Source organism: Castanea sativa, chromosome 7 (assembly GCF_040712315.1).
Source record: "Castanea sativa cultivar Marrone di Chiusa Pesio chromosome 7, ASM4071231v1".
In the NCBI taxonomy this organism is placed as follows: Eukaryota; Viridiplantae; Streptophyta; class Magnoliopsida; order Fagales; family Fagaceae; genus Castanea; species Castanea sativa.
Genome location: NC_134019.1, coordinates 6,995,580 through 7,021,878, shown reverse-complemented (window position 1 = coordinate 7,021,878; position 26,299 = coordinate 6,995,580). Strand labels below are relative to the sequence as shown.

Sequence of the window (26,299 nt, the reverse complement as noted above, 5' to 3'; positions counted from 1 at the left end):
TTTCCAGCTTATTTCATTCTAGTTGTTTTTATTATCTACAATACTTTTTAGCCAAAAGGGCATCTTTTTATTCTTTCAAAACAATTTTGTTTATGCACGTGTTTATCATAATAGAAGGAGTTATTCAGAAATATCATGCGCATATATACATCTCTACAAAACCACGTCTATGGCCAAATCCTTAGGTGGATAGACGCATCCTAATGATGCATTAAAATTTATTAAAGTCCATTAGTGGATGGATACATCCTAAGGGATGCCTTAAAATTTATACAAGTCCATGAATGGACCAGTGCGTCCTAGGGATGCCTTAAAATTTATACAAGTTTGTGAGTGGACAGGTACATCCAAGGGATGCCTTGCAATTTATTAAAGTCCATTAGTGGACGGATGCATCCAACGGATGCCTTAAAATTTATACAAGTCCGCAAGTGGACGGGTACATCCAAGGGATGCCTTGTAAATTATTAAGGTCCATTAGTAGATGGATGCATCCCAAGGGATGCCTTAAAATCTATACAAGTCCATGAATGGATGGGTCCAAATGACGCCTTGCAATTTATCAAAGTCCTTAAGTGGACGGATGCATCCCAAGGGATGCCTTGAAATCTATTAGGTCCTTAAATGGACAGATGTATCCTAGGGATGCCTTGAAATTTATTAAGTCCTTAAGGGGATGGATACATCTCAAGGGATGCCTTAAAGTTCATTAAGTCCTTATGTGGACGGATGCATCTCGACGGATGCCTTCTAACTTTTCAACCCATATTATAGACGGGTATTTATTAAGTTCAATCGTTGAAGACGTTGGCAAAACGATCGCCTAGCTCGTATAGGAAGGCGTCGGAGTCACGGAATTCCTTTACCGTGTCCTCCTTGGCATGACAAACTTGCTTCCTTAGTAAGAAGATCTCCCCCTCCTTGTCCTTAAGCATGTTTGTAAGCACCTCGGTTTGCTTCTTCATCTCCTTCAAAGCTTTCTTCATCAGGTCAAGTTTCCTAATCTGAACCTCCTTCCAGGCCTCAAGCTCACAAAACCCCGTCTCTGTGGTCTCAGCCCTCCCTTTCAGTAAAACATGGGAACTTCGTGGGTCACTCGCGACTGGTGCAAGTCGCGAATCCAAGTTGCGAGTTACCCTCCTAGATAGGCTGTACTGAGCTGGACACCTGGTCTGACTGTTCACCTTCCTACATGTGCTTCTTATGTGACCTTCAGTTGTCTTGATCAAATCTTCACCACTTAATACTAAACCCATTACAAATAAATCCCACAAAAATACAAGGAAATAAATTTATGCAATTACAATACTTTTTGACATGGAATAAGCCAACACTAATGTTATGAAAAAATCATAACTTAACACAAAAAATTTTAAAAAGAAAAGAAGTGAAAGGAAAAGGATTGGGTACTCACCCACAAGTTTCCCATGAAATAAAGAAATAATAACAGACCAAATATAGAAATTCCAAGTGTAGAGAAGTTTTCATAAAAAAAAAGAAGTGAAAGGAAAGGATTAGGTACTCACCTGCAAGTTTCCCATGAAATAAAGAAATAATAACAGACCAAAGATAGAAATTCCAAGTGCAAAGATGTTTTCCCATATGTAGCTACTTGTTTGGAGGTTTGACCCAAAAGAACTGCAAAATGCCACAACTATAATGTATGAGACACTAATCTTAAAATTTTCTAACTAAAATTCAAAAAATGAGAATTCACAAAATTTTAGGGGAAATGCATAAGTTAAAGAGAAAATGAAAGATCTATACTTGGGCCTTCAAAGTAAGAAAACAGGGTCAAGATCACATGTTTATGGCCTTTGGACAAATAGGAACTCTAACCCCCACACAAGAGCAGTGGTTAATTAAGGATGGGGTTCAAGCCCATTACATCCAGAGAAGGAATCATGAACGTGACACAATTAGAGGAAATTAAGAAAAGAATGAAGAGCGGAAAGAGTGAAGAGCAAAAAGAAGACAATGGCTACAAACTTCCCTTATATCTTTTTATCAAATGTGAATTTTGACAAATCCACCATTTGATTGCATTTTCTTATTATGTCTTCAATGCTTGTAAAATTTCAAGAAAATTAAAAATCAATAACTATATCAACAATTAAATGTTTAAATTTCAAATTTTCATAATCTTAAATTATGCATAATTTTTTTTTTTTTTTTTTATGGATTGAATAATAAATAACATCTTATTAGATGAAATATGACATCTATGTTAAGAACACGAATATTGGCTTTTAATACTGTAATGTAAATAGTAGTTATGAAGGTTGAAGTATCTATTCACTTTACAAGACAATCTTGACAATGCAAGAATGAAGGCTCGGTCATGTGAGATTGACAATCAGGAAAAAAAAACACTTAGAAGACTCTTGGTCAACTGATAGCCTATTACAAAAATTTCGAGATTGGCTTCTGGATTGTTTACTTGCGGCACTAAATCAGTGTGAAGACTAAAGGCTAGTTCAGCAATTGCAGCAAAAGCGGTAAGCTAGGATACATTGTCTATTACTTGTGCTGGAGGTCTAGTGACTTAGTTTCTATATCAAAAATCATTATGGGTAATTATTGTATGGGTTACAATCGAACCCAACATGTTTTTTAAAGTGATTTTTTTTTTTAAAGTTGCTTATATGGATTTAGGTAAGTTAATTCAGTTATAGAATAGTCATAATTTTTAATTCTTTATTGAATCACTTTCTTTGTATACTTGACTTATATTAATTTTTTTTTTATTGTAGATGAAAGTACTAACAAAATTACTTGCCAACTTGAAGTTTGAATCTTGGGGTAAAATTTATATCAAAGTATTATTTATTTTTCTTTACCTAATATGTTATGTTTTACTCTTAAAACATTTTTTGTTTAGTTATTTTTCTAAATAATTTAACTTTATTATTATTATTTTACATGCAATAAGAAGAGGCGCAACTGAGAAGGTTGATAACTTGACATGGTCCACAAACTTTAGCATTTTCTTTTTGTTATTTTATGGTGATGATATCATTAATGAATTTTGGATTATGGAAACTTAGAAATCAATATATTATTTAAGTTTTATTTAAACTTTTTTTGTTATTGGTTCTCTTTTTTTCTTTTTCCTTTTTTAGTTATTTGCTCTCTTTTTTGTATGGAAAGGAACTAGGAAGATAATAATAATAATAATAATAATAATAATAATAATAATAATAATAATAATAATAATTATTATTATTATTATTATTGCATGTTAAAACTACTAGTTAACTCATAATATGATTAATCTGACTTGCTTGCAACCTGTTTAAGATCGATTTTTACCCGAACAGGACCTTATCACCTTACTCGCGCGACCCTTAAGGATACATTAGATTATAAAATACTTAATATATATCTTGAGTTGTGCTTAAAGTACTATTTTATAGTACTACAAAGGCACATATATATATATATATATATATCTATATTAGGAATATAATATAGCCAAAGAAAAAAAATACCAAAGCATCTCCAGGATAAAAGCAAACCATAATCCTATTAGTAGCAAACTTGAAAAATCCTGTGAACTACTAGGATTATCCAAATCTATGAAAATTCGTTAAGAACTCATTCACGGTTCAAGTATTTCTTTCTATTGCGATCCCAATGTTCATTAGGAAATTCTATTCTACTTGACGATTTTACCATGTAAGAAATAAAGAGTAGAAATTAATGATAATTTTATTTACTGAGATCATTAATAAAACTAGGAGAAACTAATAACTATTGGAAAGTATTATAGGTTTTACAAGTTTTATTACATATAATATAACTTACAAATTGATATGCTAATGAATGTGATTGGTAAGTTCTAACCACCTCATAATTGAATATTTGAATTACCTTTTGATTAATGGTGACACATCAATTTGTATGATTAATGTAGTAAACTTGTAATAAGTATCACATGTAGCACTACTCATAACTATTTTAGCTTCAATTTTGTGCAAACAAAAAATTTAAGAATAGATTAAGAAGCCCTAATCCTTGTAACTTTAAACAATATTACATCACTCCGTATTTTTAATTAAATGCAAATTTTAACAAATTTATCGAACCACCTTTACATTATCTTCATATATTTTTCATGCTTACAAAAAATTCAAGGTGATTAAAGATCAATAGTCATGTTATCAATTAATTATTTAAAATCAAGTTTTTTTTGTTTGTTTAAAATAATATATAAAATATGAATTTATTAATCGAATAATAAATAACATCTGATTGACATGAAAATTGGTATGTACGTTAAGAACATATAGAACATATAATTCAGCAGTGAGATTTTCAAAATATGAATTCAATAATAAATTATTGAGAGGTGTAATATTCTTAAAATTATATCATGTGTAACTTGAACGACATGAACATGAGCATGACTTATATATTTTGATATGGAATAGTAAAGGGTGTAATATGTGCAAACCTTAGATTTCGCAGGCCCCACCAGCAACAGTAAAGTACTTTTTGCAGAAAACCTGTGGACTCTAAGATTCTAGATCGACGGGCTTCAAGAAATATTCCAAAATCAAAGGAACTTGGAATTGGTGTATCATCAATAGGGCAGAAATCATCTAAAAGGAGAGGTTTCTAAAACTATGGTCACAGTTAAAAGAAATTTCAACCCCATCACCATGAATTTCATACGCTTTGTGCCAGCAAGCCATTAGTTGTTGAGTAGAGAAAAAGTACCAAAAGGCTCCCATTACCTAATCAATTAGATTATCGTTATAAATTAGTAAATTTTGCAGATATCGTAACCAAAGGTTAATAACCATTACAACTATAACAATAAGAGAAAAAGAGAATTGTATGGATATGAAACTACTACTTAAATCATTCTCAATAAGTGAATTGAGATGCTTTTCTAGACTTTACGAACAGATGGAAACATACTTTGCATAGTTTAGGTACGAAGGCATCCAAAGCACAGGGACAGAATGTGTGTATTTGGAGCCTATACAAGTATGGATCACACAAAACAAGTCGATAGAAGCTCATATAGACGATCTTTAAGAAAAAAAAAAAAATCCAGCAAATTAAAGAGTATTGCCAAATGGTACGACACAAGGTTCCCATGGACATAATAGTGCAAGCTAAGTTCTAAAAAATGAGCATACGAGGTTGACATGTAGTTCTTATGGATGGCATACATAAGGCTCAAGGATGACATGTTGACGAAGAAAAAGTCCATAAGGAAAAAGGGAGCAAATGGGACTTGTTTGTTGCCTATAGATAGGCAAAGATTCATAGGTGAGGGGGGAAGATTGTTGAGTATATATATATAAGTGAAGTCTCACATTGAATAATAATGAGAATGATGAGTGATTAATATAACATAATTAGGTCCAAGCTCATTGGTTTAACCGGCCTTTTGAGTCAAGTGTTCTCTCTTTATATATGTTGTATTAACTACCCATTTTGAAGCTTTCCAAGGTATGATCTCCCCAACACAACTCTTACACGAGCATCTTCTAAGTTTCGATGTATTGGCATTCTTGAGGTATTTGTACAAAAAAATTAATCTAGGTAATTCTAAAAATTAATAAAATGAAACATTCGTAATTTTTATTCTTCTTTCTTTTTTGGATATTTCTTCAATATATGATTTTGATTTAGCAAGGTTGGTTGGTTTAGATTTTTTTGAGAAGAAGGTTGATTTGGAATTTATATATTAAAAGACAACAATACATTGATAAAAGAATCAACATTTGAGAAGATTAAAAATAAAGAATAAGAAATTACTACGTAAGCAAACTTACATGACCAGCAAGGATGTATAGAAATAAATAAAATGAAGCTTGAATCCATACGGAAGCCTTATCACATTTCTCTGCGCTTGCACGATCAGCAAGGATGTATCGGTAGATTTGGGAAACTCTTGCCCCATAATGCAAAAGAATTACAGAGTTCAAGATTGTTATATTTGAAGGTTTTGTCCGTCTCGTCTCTGAAAATATGCTTGGCATTACCACCTGAATGGATTACAACAATTTTTGTTTTTAGAGTCAATGGATATAATCTGATTATGTGTAGGACAATGATACTTTAAAGAAAGTAGTAATTATGTGTGTATTAGAAAATTTTTCAAATTCACATTTTGATTTATTACTAATCTATTTGAAGTTTTGTTATTAAAGGAGAATGTTTTTGTTGTAAAATAAAAGTAACTTTAATATTCCTTATCCAAGAAAAAATTTAGTATTTCTTGTCCGTTGAAGAGTACGTGTTAGATCTTTATAATATAGGCAGTTTTTTTTTTTTCGCTAAGCTATAGTACAGGCAATTAGGTACTGCTATTAAGAAATAGGAATTAAATTAGAAACATTGGTACAGTGAGACTATGTTTGAAGTAGTGGTGATGCCAGAAATTATTTCATGGGGTCGAATATAAATATGATGATTAGTATTTTTTTCTTTGAATACATCGTATTCCTACTATGTGTAGTTGGATATATAACATTGTGCTATAAAAAAAGATCAAAATATAAATCAAGTATTTTATAATCCAAATGTGTACTACTTAAAATATACCTATTATACTTCAACAAACTTGAGTCAAGATTGACAAAATAGATTCAATATCTGTAATTTATCTTTAATCAACTATGATTTTTATGAGAAGGAAGCTCAATTCTTTTTCTGTTTTCCATTTTATTTTAATATATATTCATTATAAAGTTATGAATACTAAAATATTAGAATATACATGCAACTCATCAACAATATATAGGATCTTTTCTGTTTGTTTGTTTAGACTCCTTAAACAGATTGTTTAACCTAATATATTAACCAAGTGATTACTTATATTAATTTTCAGATCTAGGTTAAACACAAATAAATCATATCATGCAAATATGTGGAAAAGTAAATAACACTACGGTATAATGACAAAAAGTATTGACTTTATTCCATAACAAAAAGTGTTATAATTGAAATAAATTATTTCATTGTATTTTGTGGGATTTTATTGTATTGGATTTAGTATTAAGTTAGTGAAGAACCAAACATGCAATGAAGATCAATGCAGTTTTACAACTAGCTCACAAGAAGCTCGCGAGTAAAGGTTCCTAAGTGTGAGAATTTGGTGAAGAATTGTGAAGACAGTGAAATTCGCGATTAGCTCGCGAGTGGACGACCCGCGAAAGGCCATGTGAGAAGCACATGCTAAAAGCTGAAAGGTCTGATGCGAGCTTGGTTTTTGCGAGTCACTTCACGACTCAGCCAAGTCGCAAGTAACCCGCGAAACTCTCTGCTTGAAATTTTTTAAATAGTGTTTTTTTCATTTCTTTACCAACACTATATAAGCCCACATTACCAATGAAATTATAAGGTTTTAGAGAAAAAACCCTAGCAAAATACTTGAGAGTTAGAGATTGTAAACCCATAACCATTTACACAATTTCTCTTAGTTTTCCTCTACTCCTACCTCTCCAATTACAAATCCTTGAGAGGTTCTTAGCCCAAACACTTACCTCACCCAATCTGAGTGTTGAAAGAAGTTTTGGTGAGCGTGGGAAGCATTGGAAGAAGCCTTTGATTGGCAGATGCAATTTGGAGCTAATTGCAGGATCTGAATAACTAGTGAAGACATGGCTCGGTGAAGTCCGTTGGTTGTTAAAACTTAGAGGGTTCAAGTACATTGGATAGATTAGGCTTGGAGGGTCTTTTTGATCTCCTTGTACTCCAACTTTATTCATTAGTAGATTGATTCGGTTTTGAGGCCATGGAGAGGTTTTTCACCAAGTACTTAGGTTTCTTCTTTGATAACACAGGTGTTATCTTGTGTTTGCATATCTCATCCCTTACTCTTTACGCTTTACTTTTATTTTTAATAGTATATGCTTATGCCTTAGAAAGTTGGTTTGGTTTCATTGTGTTACACTTACTCTTATTCTGCACTTAGTTAAGTAGGGTAAAAGCAATCTTGCCATAAGTTTTAATTTAGGGATCTAAACAAGCAATAGTGTTTTTACACTATTTGAGGGCACCAACAGTGGCTCTACCATTGGTTTGATAGTTTTTTTTTTTTTTTTTTTAAAGAAAAAAAAAAGACCATTGGTTTGATAGTTGAAAGATATTTTATACTAATTTTTGGGTTAAAAAATTGTAAAATTATGGTTTTTACATAATATTTATGTTGCCTATATTCCATGACAAAAAAATGTTGTAATTTCATTAATTTATTTCCTTGTATTTTGTGAGATTTAATTGTGATAAGTTTAGTATTAAGTTGGTGAAGATTGCTCAAGATAGTTAATCTCGCGACTTGGCTCGTAACTAACTTGGGACTACAGCACCCGCGAAAGGTAATGTGAGGAGCTCATGAGGAAGTTCAACAATCAGTGTGTTTCGCAAGTAACTTGTGACATGGCCAACTTGCAAGATACACTAACTGGTTTTAAGTGTGACTTTCATACCCTTCACCCACACTATATATACCTTCATTACCCACAAAATTGTGAGGAGGCTATTAGAGAGAAAACCCTAGAGATTGATTTTCACAACACCCACCTTTTAGAGAGAGCTACTCATCCTTAAGTGAGAATTCTTGTGTAGTCTCTTCTCCTCCCCTCTCCTATTGTTATACATTGAGAGGAGATTGTACTCAAACATAACTCACACCCATTCAGAGTGAAGAGAGTGTTTTGGAGTTAAGGAAAGCATTGGGTCTTTGCCAAAATAAACTATTAAGGTTTGGCGGTGCAATCGGGCAGTATTGCGGGATTCAGGAAGCTAGTAAAGACAAGGTCGGTGAAGTCTGTTGGTAGCTAGAGCTTGGAGGACTTAAGTACTTTGGATAGATTAGGGTTGGATGGTCTTTTTGGTTATCCTTATACTCTAACTTATTCACTAGTAAATCATTTCGACTTGGAGGGCCGTAGAGAGTTTTTTACACTGAGTTCTTTGATTTTCCTTTTTGATAACAGAAAGCGTATTATCTTGGGTTTGAGTTTCTTTTCCCTACTGCCCTTTACAAATTTGCCTTGCATTTATATGCTCATCCATGCAATTATTGAGTGCTTTGATTAATTAATTTGATAATCATGTATATTCCACATTAAGTGTGTTTAGATTAAAATTAATCAAGCCGTAATTAAAATTGGGGACTTTAATTAGCTCTAGCATTTAGATTATCAAGCTTTCCAAGATACACACGCGTGTGACTTTAAGAGTTTGTATTTTATTGATAATAATAATAATAAATTATTATCGAAAATATATTTGATTTTATATGCTTGTATATGAAATCAAGAAATTTAATTGAACTATGTTAAATTTTTTTGTAATCAATTTCCTGTTTATGTGAATGTTATTAGAGTATTTCTAACTTGGTACTTCAAATTAATAAAAACAAGTCATTTAATGTATTTTTATTCCCATATGAGCATTTGATGTATTTTTATTTGCTTTGAAGTACTAGCTCAAAGTTTTTTAAGTCGGATTGAAGTTCAACTGAGGTTAACCCATAAAAAAATAAAATTAATTACATAAAATAAATTGATATAATAGTTTGCTACATAAAGATACAACAAGCTAATTTGCATTAATGGGTTAATGTGTCAGCCTAGCCTTCGGTTTGAGTTCAAATCTTCCTGTCACATTTTTCTGCTCCACTTTATATTCCACCAATAAACACATGCCATGTGACCACCTATTTAATTAAATTTGACTATTCTTATTTTAATTATCTAAAATAAAATAACACCTCACACCGCCCACCACCACCCCACCATCAACCTTCGCCAACACCGTCCTTCGTCCTCTTGCCGCCGGCCTCTAACGTCATTAGCATCTTTGGTCACAGCCAAATCACCTATTTAATTAAATCCAACCCCATCCCCACTGTTCCTTTCAAACCCATCAACCACCATGGGTAAAACCCATGTTTCAAAGTTCAACCCACCACCACCACCTTCAACCTTCATCGGTACTAGTCGGCGACGCAATCAACATCTCTGGTCACTGCCAAACATCATCTCCGATCACGGTAAAACTTCCTCTTTAACAAAATCCAACCAATCCCCACCGTCAATCTCAAACCCACCAACCACCATAGTTGAAACTCATGTTTCATACCCAAGCCAAAATCATCACCATATCTAAATCCCATGTTTCAAACCCATTCCTCATTCTTTTTTTTTTTTTTTCCCTCTTCCTAGTCTCCTGTGTTAGGATATATGTAAATCATGTTAGGAACATATGTCATTTAGAATTGGCTAATCCTTTGACAAAATCCTTTGACAAAACGCACTTTACTTGTAATTGGATAAATCTAGGATGTGTTTAATACTTCAAGGAACAAGGATTCAAGTTTAAGTATTGAAGCCATGCAAATCTGTCCAAGAAACAAGTAAAGAAGTGCTGTATTTTAAAGTTCGACAACTAGCTCGACAGATAGCATCTATCAAGGTTTAAAAAGGATCTTCAGCCTGATGCTCGATAGCTGCTTGATAGATAACCTATCTATCGAGATTTACGAAAATTAGTTTTTCAGATTTGATTTTAGGCATATCCATGTGTATGTATTTAGGCTTTCTTTTCTCACAACTCTAAACATATATAAGGATTATTTAAAGGGCCGTCAAAAGTTGCGCAAGTGTGAGGCAAGAGTTTTGTTCATGAAAATTGTGACTGGAGACAGAATTTGCCCTAGTTCATCTTTCTCTTGAAGAAGCTGCTGTGTTTGTATGCTGTAGGGTTTTGTAACTAAGGAGTTTCGTGATCTTCATCGTGTTGATGAACTGAAGAACTTTGCAGCCAACATCCTTCTCAAGTTGGTGTGTTAGTCACGTACTTAGATCCGTGCAAGGGAGTAAGCCGAGTACTGGGATTCGTGTATCGATTGGTTAGTCACGTACTGAGAACCGTGCATTCAAAAGGAGAGATTGGCACTACAGAACAAGTCCAATTGTGTATTGGGGTAATGGTTCAACTGTAGATTAGAATAAGATACTAAAATTCCTTTATTTGTAACCGCTTGTTGTGATAATAGTGGATTATCGAGAGTGGTGACCTTAAAATCACTCAGTGTGATTTTTACCTTGGAGGTTTTCCTCGTTCGTAAACAAATCACCGTGTCAACTTTATTTTCCGCTACATTTAACTTAGTTAGTAATTTATTTATGCTACCACACGTATTGCATGTTAATTAACTTAATTAATTCACTTGACTAATTAATTGGTTAATTTATTACAAGGGGTTAATACATTCTTGGTCTATCAAGTGGTATCAGAGCGGGCACACTTTGATTAGGGTTAATTTTTACTGTGTGATCCATTGACCCCTATTGTCATGGATAGAGGACAATCGTTGATTATACCTCCTTTATTTGATGGCACTAACTATACATACTGAAAAGTATGTATAAGAGCTTTCTTGAAGTCATTAGGTGAAAAAGTGTGGCAAGCTGTAAAGATAGGCTGGATCAAGCTAAAGGAAGCGCTAGCCGATTGGGATAATGTTAAGATCAAGGCAGCTAACTTCAATAGTAGGGTATTGAATGTTTTATTTAGTGCAGCCACGAATGAGGAGCTTAAGAAGATATCCTCTACCAAAATTGCCAAGGAAGCGTGGACCATCCTCCAGATAATCTATGAAGAAACCAAGGCTGTCACGGATTTAAAGCTTCAAAAGCCTACTACAAGCTTCGAAGAGATCAAGATGGAGGAGGATGACTCATTTGATGAGTTCTATGCCAGCTCAAGGACATAGTGAACAGGAAATCATTCCCGAACCCAAGATTGTTAGAAAGGTGCTCAGATCTCTATCTAAGATATTTCATGCCAAGATCACCGCAATTGAGGAATTAAAGGACATTGAAAAAATTCCTTTGATAGAGCTAGTTGGCAATCTGCAGACCTATGAATTGGGTTTGACAAGGATTGGGAAATCAAGTAAGGGTAAGAGCATGGCACTGAAGACCAAGAGCAATGACATCGATGAGTCTTTTGACGACGAAGATTCCATGATGAAGTTCTTTAAAAAGTTCATGAAGAATGCTAATGTGAAAGAATTCGACATAGACCTCAAGTCGTTCAATTCGTCTTAGTTCAAGAGCCAAGACAAAGGGAAGAAGGATGCTAGGGATGACAGTCAGTACACTATTCCCCCAAGACCAAAATGCTTTGGGTGTTAAGGTTTTGGACACATGAAATAAGAATGTCCAACTTATCTCAAGACCATTGGGAAAAGTAAAGCCCTTGCTACTACCTTGAGTGACACCAAGCCTGAGAATGATTTGGACAATGAGGATGATGGAATCCTAAATGTCTTTACTACCACTGTAAATCCTACTGAGGGGATTGTTGAAGAAGTGGATGAAGAAGAGGAGTTGGTGGAATCGAAGTTTGAAAATATGAATGAACAAGAAGACATCCATACAACCTATACAAAATTGTACAAGGTCTCGAAAAAGCATGAGAAGTTGTATAGGTTGGCCACCAAGAAGCTCAGTGACGTGGAGCTTGAACGAGAAGAAATCTCCACAATGTTCAATGAAGCAAATTAGACCATTGGAGCACTAAGATTTGAGAACAATTTCTTAGCTGAGAAGACCAAGAAGCTTGAGGCAGAGCTGTTCTAAGTCAGAGTTCAGTTGGAGAGGACTTCTAGTGTAAAGCTTGATGAAATGCTTAGTGTTCAGAAATCTGCTTCTGATTGAACCGGTTTAGGGTATGATTTCTTGTCTCCTAATATTGCTTCTTCTAGTACTACTGTGTTTGTTTCTCCTGCTAATAATATTGAATCTAAGAATAATGATGTGAAAACTGTTTTAGCTAGTGAGAACATAGACAAAGGTAAATCTATCTTAGGAGCATCCCCTCAGCTTGATAAGAAGGAGACTAAAAACCCTAAGGCTAAGAAAGGTAATACCTAGAAGTCTAAACAAAAGAAGCAACATCTCTGTCATCACTGTGGAGTTACAGGACATACTCGACCTAATTGCTATAAGTGGTTAGCCACTCAACTGAGCGACAGTATGATCTCATTTGGAAACCAGAATCAGTTTCCATCATTTTTTGCTCCTCTTGAAGATCTACTCAAAGCCTTCTTGTTCCTTTTGAATTTGAACGGTTTCAACTCTTCCCCCTCTCCGCCGGATTGAAGATTTACAAAATGGAAAGGTTTTTCCAAGGTGTAGAAGGAAAAAAGCTCTAAGTGATTTAGTCACTTTTCTCTCTCCCTCTCTTTTTGATTATGCATTACTTGTGTGTTTTGCTTTCTTGTTTTGAGGTAGTTTAGTTTTATGTTATGCTTTGTTTAACATGTTTTTGTTCGTTTGTTTTCAATTTTGCTTTATTTTGTTTTTCTTAAAAATTAAAAAATAGAAAAATCAGAAAAATACAAAAACTGTGCGTTTTGTGTACATTGGTACTTGTGTACCTTGGATGGCCATTGAAACAAAGTTTTCTAAACTTTGTATCTTTTGTAGCTTAGATGAGCATCTCTATGCACAACTAAGCAAATATGCATAACTAAACAAGTGAGCTTTGTGGCTTGTGTTTGTGAAAAGTAAGATTAAGTAATCTCTTGTACATAATACTCATATCACTTTCTTTTATGGAAATGACTAGAAAATCCTAAAAGAAAGGCATAAATAACCATCTCACAATTGTTGCTTGCCAATTATGAAATGATATCTGTATACTTCGACATAGCAAAAGTGCAATGTCAAAATCTTAACATCATTGGATATTTATTCTCTCTCTCTTATATGCCCATGTATGGTATGCTTAAAAGAAAATATGCAAAGAAAAATAAAAGCAAAAATAATCAAAATACTTTATATATGATTGCAAGTGTGTCTTCTAGGAGATATGAGAGTTATAGAATGTATCTCGAAGGTGATAGTCTCCATTAAGCAGTAATGATTGTGTATGAGTTAAATTGATTTTCTCATATCTCAAATCGTCATAACATGTAGACACTTATGCAAACTTGCGATATTTTTCACACACAATACGTAATATTCTTTGCTACCTTTAATACATGTGCAGGTACCTATTTATCAAGATTTACGAAAATCAGTTTCTCAGATCTGATTTCACGCATATCCATGTGTATGTGTTTAGACTATCTTTTCTCACAACCTTAGACATATATAAGGATTATTTTAAGAGCCGTCAAAGGTTGTACAAGTGTGAGGCAAAGGTTTTGTTCATGCAAATTGTGTTTGAAGATAGAATTTTTCCTAATTCATCTTTCTCTTGAAGAAGCTATTGCGTTTGTACGTTGTAGAGTTTTGTAACCAAGGAATTTCGTAATCTTCATCGTGTTGATGAACTGAAGAATTTTGCAACCAACATCTTTTTCAAGTGGGTGTGTTAGTCACATACTTGGATTCTTACAAAGGAGTAAGCCGCGTACTGGAATCCACACATCGATTGGTTAGTCACATACTGGAAGTCGTGCATTGAAAATGAGAGACTGTCATTACAGAACAAGTCTAATTGTATATTGGGGTAAGAGTTCAACTGTAGGTTGGTATAAAGTATTAGGATTCGTTTACTTGTAACTGCTTGTTGTGATAATAGTGGATTCTCGGGAATGACGATTTTAAAATCGTCCAGTGGATTTTTTGCCTTGAAGGTTTTTCCCATTCGTAAACAATCATTGTGTCAATTTTATTTTCCGCTGCATTTAACTTAGTTGGTGATTTTTTTGTGCTACCACGCATATTGCATGTTAATTATCTAAATTAATTTACTTGACTAATTAATTAGTTAATTTATCACAAGGGGCCAATACAGTCTTGGCCTATCATCCTGAATTACTTTTTTGTTTTTTCTCTTTAATTTCCATTTTTCGTTCTCTTTTTCTTTTCCTAATTTTTATACTAGCTATTACCGAACCCATTTTGTGTTAGTTCTCTTTGATTTGTTTTGTTGTCTTTGGTTGATTCAATGATTTAGTCTCTTTGGAGTTTGGTTATTAGGATTTGAATGATATTGGCTTAGGTTTGAAAGGAACAGTGGGGATGGGGTTGGATTTAATTAAATAGGAGGTTTGGCCATAACCAGCAATGCTGATGACATCGAAGGCTGGCTGTAGGTAGGCAGCGACAAGAGGACAGAAGACGGTGATGGCGAATGTTAATGATGGAGTAGTGGTGACCGGTGGGAGGTGTTGGGTTATTTTATTTTAGGTAATTAAAATAAGAAAAGTCATGTTTAATTAAATAGGTGGACATGTGACATGTATTTATTTGTAGAGTATAGAGTGGAATAGACAAAATGAGATAAAAAAGAAGAAAGAAAAAAAAAAGAGGTGTATATATATACACGTGAAAACAGTATCTTTCCACCTACAATGTAGCTAAAGTCTTCCTTACCTGTGGAATGGGCAGAATAAATAGAACGTTGAACATGATGAACCATAAGTGCCTTCGAACTTTTGCCCAACATGTAGTATTTGACTCGTTATTACGTTCATCAAGTCGTATCTTGGATTTCACTACAAAATGCGCTATGTAAATGATATCGATGACCGATCGCAAAACAATAGCTATGATGAACAACACTTTGTTTAACCCAATGCACTTTTTGTCTTCTTTGATCATGGGAACGTAAAAGAACAAGAGATCCAGTGATATTGCAATCGCGCGAAAGAATACAAGTATTTCATGATACCATGGAAGGAAAAACCGTACCAACGGCCCAAATTTTGTCTTTGAAACAAATTCAACAACCTTGCTGGGACATTGCCCCTCGATATCCTTATTCTCATTCCTGAACAAAAACATGGCAAACATAAAATTATAGGTTGTCTTTAAAAAAAAAAAAAAAAAAAAAAAAAAAAAAAAGCTAAACAGTATCAGATTCTGTATTAGTATCTTCTTTAAAAAAAAAAAAATTATGTAGTAGAACTGAGTTATGTCGACTTTGTACACCTTAAACTAATATAAGCTAACCTTACTCAACTTTCAACCTATATCGTGTGTTCTATAATGATAAATATTTATCATTAAGTCAAAATGCTAATTAGTTTTTGGTATAAGTGAAGATCAAACTTCAAATTTTTTATTCGATAATAAGAGATTTTACTAATTGAACTAATTGAAATCCACCATTTATTAAAAATTAAAACATTTCTATTATTAATTCTATTTACAAGAAAACTAGATTCTTATAACAAAGTAAATGTGCACTGCTTTATCTCTATTTATATATATATATATATAAAGAGGTTTGGAATGGAATTCCTCATATTTAAAAAGTTTGGGATTGGAAAGAGGCTAATCCATCCCAAATCTAACCAATTACCACTCTTATGCACATATGAAGTTGAATTAGTGGAACCATGTATATGATTTCTTTCCGACTGCCACTCTTTTGTAAAAGATGATTGGAGTGCATTATTTTGGAATTTTACAGAGCAATTAGCATTAATAATATGTTGAATTAAAGAAAATATTATAATAATTTAATTCAAATTGAATAATAAAAATTACTTTGAATTAACTTGGCAAAATCATATGTAAATTCGAATTCTTATCAATACTTCTAGTAATAAATAGCATAAGGCTACAGCATTTTCTTCTTTGCTAAACATTTCTATCAGCAGTCAATTACTTGGTCTTCGAATCATGGTTCAACTTGGACTACTATGTTTTGGGGATTTTGCTCTCTAGTCGGTGAATTGTTTTTCAATTTTGAGTAAGGTCAAAATTATTCATATGCACTTATTCACTATTTAATTTCAAATGATTTTATTTTGTATGCATCTAACCTGACCCAACATACTTATATTTAATATATATTTAAATTTTAAAAAATATATTTTAAATATTTTTATTTACTTTTTTACCCCTCTTCCTAAATAAAACCCAAATCTTTAGTTCTCTTATAATTTGTGTTGATTTGGTGTTATACTCAGTATTATTTGGTTATAAATTTTCTCTTATTTGTAGTAATAGTGTTCTAATTCTCATTTTAATGTTAATAATAGTAATTAAAAAAATCTGTCCAAACCATGGGTCCAACTTGATCCACCTGGATTTAGTTGGATCCCTGTGATGGATTGAACTGAGCTGAATTTTTGTAACCCACCATGATGGATTAAGTTGAAAAACACTTCAATTCAACCCATACACACCCCTAGGCACCAGTAAATACTAGTGGAAAACAAAATAGAATATACATACAAAATCTTCTTGAAAAATATTTTAGCTAAGAGCCTACTAATAACCAATTTATTTATTAAAGAAAACAACAACAATTTAGAACTAAATTTATTAGACTATTGGCCAAAAGAAGAAAAAAAAAAAGTTTATTGTTAGCACATAAGTAGAGAAAAAGAAACTACCTATCATCGTTCTCTTGTGATAGGCTAAGATTACTCATACCTAATGCTTGTCGATGATCCAACCTCCAAAACAAAGAACCAATCTTTGAACTATACCATTTTGGTCCGGGTCCCTAATATATAATGTGTCAATTTGTTTCACAGTGAGCCGAGTTGGGTTTGGGTCATAAGATTCACAAATCCACTTAACCTGACCCAACCCGACCCTCCTATATTTAATATATATTTAAAATTTAAAAAATATATTGTAAATATTTTTATTTACTTTTTTACCCCTCTTCCTAAACAAAACCCAAATCTTAAGTTTTCCTCATATGATTTGTATTGATTTTGTGTTATACTCAGTATTATATTATTTGGTTATAAATTTGCTTGTATTTGTGGTGATGGTGTTCTAATTCTCAATTTAGTATTAATAATAGTAATTAAAAAAATTTGTCCAACCCGATCCACGTTAGTTGGATTGGGTTGGGTTAGATCTTTGTGATGGACTGGGTTAGGTTGGATTTTTTTTAACCCATTATGGTGAGTTGGGTTGAAAAAACTCTCCAACCCAACCCAACCCTACTCATGCACACCCTAATAAATACTAATGGACAATAGAATAGAACAGACATGCAAAATCTTCCCGAAAAATGTTTGAGATGATAGCCTAATAATAACCAATTTATTTATTAAAAGAAAACCGCAACAATTTAGAAATAAATTTGTTAGACTACTGGCCAAAAGAAAAAAGAAAAAATAGTCATTTTTAGCATATAAGTAGAGAAAATGAAACTACCTTGCATCGTTCCCTTGCGTTTGGTCACTTTGGCTATGAGTAGTCGTACCTGAAGCTTGTTGATGAGCCATCCTCTGAACTATGTTTACACAACCCCACGAGCTTTACAAAAAAAGTTTGAATTTTGATCCCTGGAGAGTAGACAATACTAACAAATTTTTCATTTATATCAAAGTGCAATAATACTAATGAAAAATAAGGCTATTGACCTAATTGTTCAAAAATATAATAAAAGTAAACAACAAGTATTTCTATTTTTTTTTTGGAGTTATAAATAGCATCACAAAATATTTATCTCCTTAATGGGTGGTTGAAAATATAGTGAAGTTGGCTTGGTTGAGACTGCGTGGTCTATTGGTCTGGTATTGACCTTAGCATACCCCCTCGTTCATTCTTGGGTTAATGGAACGAATACTTGTTCAAGAAAAAAAATAAAAGGTAATTCCTTATTGAGAAAGAGAATTGTTATTGAACCTGATCACAAACTCAAGTAGCATGCATTTTACAAGGCGGAACAAGAGGAAAGGGAAATGGACAAAGCAAAGAGTAGCAGAAACTGGCTTTCTTATAGAATTTTAAGAGCATGCGGAGGTGTAGAAGCAGCTGCAAGTAATAAATAAGAGTAAGACATGTCATCATGATCTTAATTGGTGAGTAATATGAACCATTCACACTGTTCAATCTCTCAAGTCTTTCTATGTTGTCGTTTTCACCAACCAATAAAATATGGGTGGAAAGGAACGGAGCAATCTCTCAAGTCTTCCTATGTTGTCGTTTTCACCAACCAATAAAATATGGGTGGAAAGGAACGGAGCTAGGATTTAATGGAGGGGCCAATGTATGAATGTTCTATTTGAATGAAAATTCAAATTAGTATTTATTTAATATTAACAAAATATCATAAAATGAAAAGATACAAAATAATTGTTTTTTTTTTATATACAAAATATTTAGTTACTATTAGATATCAGATTTGCAACTATAATGAATTATTCAAGACTTAAACCAGATAATTATTTATCACAAGATTTGCATGGATAAACATATTTAAGGAAATAAATAGTAACAAGATTTGCATGGAAAGGGAATTTGGAGAAAACAAAGAGTGGCAGAAACTGGCTTTCTTATAGAATTTTAAGAGCATGCGGAGGTGCCGAAGCAGCTGCAAGTAATAAATAAGAGTAATACCTGTCATCATGATCTCAGTTGGTGAGTAGTATGAACCATTCACACTGGTCAATCTGTCAAGTCTTCCTATGTTTGTCTTTTTCACCAACCGATAAAATATGGATGGAAAGGAATGGAGCTAGGATTTAATGGAGGGGCCAACGTATGAATTTTCTATTTTAAGGAAAATTCAAATTAGTATTTATTTAATATTAACAAAATATCATAAAATGAAAAGATACAAAATAATTTTTTTTTTTAATATATATATACAAAATATTTTGTTACTATTAGATATCAGATTTGCAACTATATATACGTATATCTCTGAAAAACATGTTTAGACCCAAAATATATATATATATATATATATATATATATATATATATTTGAGAAACCGACCCACAAAATTTAGTTACTATTAGATATCAGATTTGCAACTATAATGAATTAATGAATTATTCAAGACTTAAAGCAGATAATTATTTATCACAAGTTTTGCATGGATAAATATATTTAAGGCAATAAATAATCAAGACACCCACACAGACATAGGCAATAAATACATGCATCTCCTGTCATGCTCATAATCAGTACTTAGAACTAGTACTTATGAGTTAAGTTCAGAATCTATGGGTGGAAAGGGATGGACGGAGGATTTCAACTGAATCGAGGGGACCAGCGTATGAATTTCTATTTTTAATGAAAATCCAAGTTAGAACTCCTTTAGTATTAACAATAGAAAATGATAAGTGTTTAAGGCTTTAAGCGTCTACTTGATTATATGCATTGTACATGACTTTTGGATATATGCTACTTTTTTTTACTGCCATATAACCAATGCACATGAATTTTGGATACATGTTACTTTTTTTTTACTGCTACATAACCCATTATGTAGCAATTACTGCATACTAGTAAACAACAAAACCGTTCACTTAAAAAAATATTATCAAATGAAAAAAATACAAAATAAATGTTTTTTGATACTTGCATTGTAAATATCTATTAAAATGAAATTCAACGTTCTTTACATCTCGAAAATCATCTATAATTGATTGTATACCAAGTATTAGAGGAATTTTGTTTTAATATATTTAACTTAAAAACAATTTGTTAAATGATCATAATCAATAAAATTTACCAGAATAAAAAAATAATCTTCTGAATAATTTAAGCTTTTTTTTATTATATATATATGTAAAAGTTAAATATTGCAGTTAACTTACCCATAATCTAAAACTCAACCAAAAATTTTGCCTATTATCTCATTGTATGTTCCATTATATTCTAAAAGAAGACTAATTATAATTGCTAAATAGAAAAAGGAAAAAATAAACCCATAATAAAATAAAATCTATATGTGGAAGTCTATTTAGTAAGCTTAACAATGTCATAATGCTCAATGCATGGAAACACCCATCACAAACTTGATAAAACAATAAAAATTAGCCGACCACTCAATGAAATACATAAGACAAATAGATGAAAATAACTGAAGTTTTAAGTTATTTAGTTGAAAGTAATGATCCCAACTAATGATGCTCAGGATCAACAACAAGATAATCATCCAAACTCGCAGTGTTAGAAGACCTAAAGAGTAGAATACCTATGGAGTGCATTGGTGACATGCCGGCAAAAGACCTTAAAAGGTTAAGTCAGAAACTCACAACAATCTCCAGGAACTCTAAAAGTATGAGTATGAAAACATGCACACTTACCTTGGAATGGAGGTGCCTTGGTGTTTATGTAGTAGTTTAAGGTGACTATGTTCCCAAGAAGTGTTAGGACTTCAATACAAGACATTGCAACTGTGATAATTGTGTGCAATAGGTAATTGTACATTCTTGAATCTTGATTTGTATCAACTTAAGCAATGTTTAAACCACTTCAAAAACACTAAGATCTTATACTAGACATGTTTCTCAGTTTGCCAACATACAACAAATTTAGTTCCTAAACATTATATCCTAAATATTTAGAACCTAACATGTAATATAAATCCAATATATGTCTTTGAATTCGATGTAGTCACTCTCCATGCGACACACCCACCATCAACGTTCCCTTCTTGTTTTTCCTTTCATGGAAAGCCACTGATTAGGTCTGTTGTGCTTACTACTCTTTATTTTCTGTCAAATATATGCTAGTGATTCAAAAAACGTTTCACAACTGGTCTTATTTATTTTGGTTAGAGTCTGAATTTGGTTAGGATGTTTTGTAAAACCCTTGATTTACTCCCTATAATCCTAGTATGCCACATTAGAATTGCACAAATTAATGAATAAAGGGTGACACATACAATCACTCCTCGCCAAATACTAAGCTTCGCCTATCACAATTTGCTCTCTCTCTCTCTCTCTCAAATCTGATAGTGGGTACCACACTCATTTCAATCTTTATTTCTCTCTAAAAGTTTCTCCTTCTCTCTCTAATTTTGACACCCAAACCCTCTTCGATTTAAACATCCATGGTCGACCACAAAGTCGCCATCCATGGTTAGTGGGTTTTGTGAAGATTGTTAATGGGCTTGAAGATTAAGTACTGAAGGAAGAATTGTTGGTTTTAAGTTAGTGACAAACAAGAATAGATTGGAGAGAAATTATATTCTAAAAACTAGAGAGAGAAAAAAAAAAAGTTAGGGAGAGAGAGATGCAGGTGAGTGTAGGAGCTACCGCTAAAGAAGACTGTGGCAACTGCTATGAGCAGAGCTTAAGAAGTCAACCATGATGGCTAGTTTGATAAGAGAGATGGGTATTCATGAGGATTGATTGTGTGTGGCACTTCTTATTCATTAATTTGTAAAAGGTTGAGGTGGCATGTTAGCATTGGAGGGTGTAAAAGCCTTGTTTTACACCCGTTCTTATTGAATTTAATCTCTTTTGGTTAAGTGGATCTTGGTTTAAGTGTTTTCCAATGGAACTCATTATTAGAGGGTGTAAAATTTTCATTTTACACCAAACCTTTTATGAATTTATTCTCTTGTTTCTATTTTTCATTTTACCCTAATTTGTTTCCTCTCATTAAGCAACTACCTCCCATCTACATTTTGTTGCAATTGCATATACACATCTGTTAGGTTTTAGACCTTTTAACACAATATGTTTAACCTAATATTAAGCCAAGTTGATTAACAAGATTGTTATTTAAGTCTAAGTTAAAAAATTATGAACAAAACAGATATAATGCGGAAAGTAAAAAACACAAAAATCTGACGACTCAAGAAAACCAAACAGGTAAATAACCTGGGGACAATTTAATCTAGCTATTCTCAAAGTAAAAGCAGATCTACTATGAAAGAATTGAAGTTTGTACAATAGAACTTAGACCATTAACATCCTAATGCTATCTCGTGTAGAAAACTTACTATCATGACCAAGTGATAGATCCGAATCCACGGACTACTTCTTTCCTTGAATCTGCACCAGCACAAGTTCTCCTATTTGTGACTTTGAGACTCCACTCAAAGGTTTTGGATCTTCTTGAGAGTTCTCTATGCAGCAACTGAATCACCTACCAATTCTTGATGTGAATCTTGATCTTGGTAGAATTATGCGTGTGTTCTAAGGTAAACACCTCTCAAATCTCACAAAAGATTAAACACATAACTCACCAAAAACTTCTCTAAGACTTCTAAAACGTAGCTAGAGTTTTTCCTTTTATACTAGGAGTGAAACACTTAACCCTACACGTCATATGGGCTTAGGCTGCGTTTGAAAATTCTGTAGAAAATTTCTGACCCACGATTATCGATCGATCGAGTCTATTCTTTGATCGATCGAGCCTTGCAAAATTGAACAGTAATTTCTCGACAATTACTCGATTCCAAACTTACATTAAAACAAATTTTGAGTAAGTCTAAACCTAGACTAAATGTTTTGATCATGGTTTACCAACATATACAAAATGAAGTTCTAATATATTTAGTTCCTAAAGTCTTAGAACCTAACAACGTCAATGCAAAATGTTGAAATTTTCAATTTGATATCCAAATTTACAGTACATGAGATTTATAAAAATCCTGATCTTATGATCTAAAATTGGTTAAAATAGAAGTTTTCTCTTTGAGCAATGAGAGTGAGATCTACTACCTAGCACATGACACTTCGTAATTGACCATTTTGAACGTAGCATGTGGAATTGATAATATGGCGTAATTTGCAAGTGGTAGAAAATTCCTCTCTACAGGAGAAAAAAAATTGGACAAAGAAACACATAAAATTTTATCAACTCATCCTTAATATTAAATCATGGATATCTCCAGGTTTTATTATGACTTTAATTCATATTTCATGTTTTACAGCTAAACTTGGTTATAGTTCATACTCAATAATTTCTTAGTAATAATAATCACTAAATTATATACACTTTTCTTGATAAGCTCAATATCATAAAAAGAAAATGGGTTGGCTAAGCATGAATAAATATTGTTGCTTAAGATCTACGAGTCTTTTAAGCCAATGTTCTACAACAAAGAACTGCTACATTGTTCGGAGGGAGAGTCAATTGATGCAATATTCTTGTTTACGAACAGCATTGCATGGACATATCCAAGCAGTAATAAAGGTGAAGGAACTGCCTTTCGACATGTTGAGCGTCGTGAAAAAACTCAGCACTTTTGAGAAGAATCTCTTGAATGGGTTTTGAAACCTTCCTCCGTTGACATGTACAACCTATATATCCAAACTCCCCATTTCCTCAAGAACCCTCAAAACCCATACAAACGTGGAAGCCTTTGTTCTATTCTAGGTTTCCACAATTAGACCCGAAGCAATTGCACAAGTCAAGTCAGCTTTGATGAATCACCCAAACAAAGATTAATTTGGTGCTTCAAGAAAACGTCAAAATCCAGCAGCACATGACACTGTTGTTGATGCACCATATTAAATTCAAGATTTGTTTCAACTAGTAAAATTTTTTGTTGTTGAATAAGATATAAGGTTTAAATCCTGCCTATATCAAAAAATTAATTAATGTCTTAACTCGATGATAAGAGCAATCATCACAAAGTGGACTTCCTAAGTTTAAATTCTACTGTATTTTTTTTAAAAGAAATTCAATAAAATCCAATTATACTCTGCATCATTTGAGCTCAATTGATTTGTAAGTAAAATTGCTTAAATTAATTTTATGTATTTTGTCAAATCTGGAAATGATCGATATAGTATTTCCAATTGAGCCTGGATGCATTAGCCACTATGGCCTTTTTCTGTGTTATATATATATAGATTTAGAATAAGAGGTTTTAGTTTGATATCTGTTTACACTTCTAATCGTATTCTAAACATGGATTAATTGAGGACATGATTCCCTTTCCAAATCTCAAGCAATAGAAATAAGGTTATGTTGACAAGTGAGGTTGAGGGCCTTGTCTCTATCTATTAGACTCTCTCTAAGCTCTTCTCTCAGGACAAATTGAAATCTTATAATCAGCCGAGGGCCTAATAATTTTTTAGAAAAAATTTTAATTCTTATTAGTTGGTGAAGAAGACCATATTAAAGAACGAGTGGACCATTGTTAATGGTTTACTGTTCTCACTTTAGTACTAACTGTAAAATGCATCCTACTTGAGTTTTATTGCTTCAAGTCCTTTATTTCTCAATTTTCTTTTAATTTTCTAATGACTAAGAGATTCTTTTTTTAATTATACTAAAGGTATTGCTTTTTTAAAATAATTTAATAATCTCATTTGGAAAAATTAGGAAAAGATGGCGACAAATTGAACTATAAGATTCTTAGTTATACTAAAAAAATTGAGTTCAACAAAACGCAGATTTTTTTTATTAAAAAGTTCTTTTATTTAAAGGTGGGCCACATGTTAGCCTAAATCTTTTTTTTTTTTTTTACTTATTGGGGTTTATTGATTTTTAGCATGAAAATTTAACATATTTATTATAAAAACTATTTATAGTGGTGGTAACATAGCAAATAAATACAATATAATGAATGTGCTATCTTTGTATAGTTTTTTAACATGAAAAATACAAGTATTCACATAAGCAATATTTTATTGTCCATATTAGACGTAAGTGAGCCATATATAACGTGTATATGTGTTATGCTTTTAGACAATGTATAAAAATCTGTATGTATATATGTTGGTTTATAATGATAGAAAAAAACTTAAGTACAATAATTTATATGCTATTCTTTAAGTTTTCTTCTTAAAATTTTGCCAGGTAACTTTTTTCTCATGGGATAGAAAATCATTTTTAGTTAAGTAGCCACGTGGCTGAGAGGAACCTAAGGAACAACACTTAAATATTATACCTAAGATTTTTTCATAATTATATATGTATTTTCAATTAACACATGTCTTTAATCTGTTAGTAAGGTAGTTATTTTTTGTTGACATATCTTATACTTATTGGATTTTGATATTGCTAACATGGTATCATTTGACACCAAATACCTTCTCCTTCAAAAGACCTAATAAGTAATAAAAATTTGAATTCTTATCCATTGAGGGCTTATAATTTCTTAGGGAAAAAAATAGAATTTTTTTTTTTTTAGATGCCAAAAAAAGAAATTCTTATTGGTTGGTGAAGAAGACGATATTAATAGCGGGAAAGACTTAAACCATTGTCAATGGTTAACAATTCCCACACTAGAACTAACTGTTAAAGACCATGGTATGTTAATTTATTACTTGCACCTGCTCTTAAAAATCTTCCTACAAAACCAATTTCAGCCACTCTTTTCTTTTTATAAATACTCATTCTCTTTCTGAACAATTAGAGCAAGAGAATTGTGGTTCATAAGTATTGTTAGATGAAAATATCTATACTTCTTCCTATCAAAATCTAAAAGGTCTATTGCACTTGAAATAAATAAAAAACTGTTGTGGTCACTAGTCCCAATAATGAAGCTTGAATATTGTAAAGTTAGCATCATATATGACAAGCGAGCCAAACTTTTCTGAACAATTAGATGAAGAGAATTGTGCTTCATTAGTATTTTTAGATGAAAATATCTTTACTTCTTCCTATGAAGATCAAAATGGTCTCTTGCA

The 26,299-nt window shown here is 32.4% G+C and overlaps 2 pseudogenes; one reads left to right on the top strand and one right to left on the bottom strand.

Annotated features, from left to right (window-relative positions):
• The window catches only part of LOC142643906 (cyclic nucleotide-gated ion channel 1-like), an 89,718-nt pseudogene that overhangs the window by 51,360 nt on the left and 12,059 nt on the right, over positions 1-26,299 (top strand).
• On the bottom strand, positions 792-18,737 carry LOC142643100 (cyclic nucleotide-gated ion channel 1-like; annotated as a pseudogene).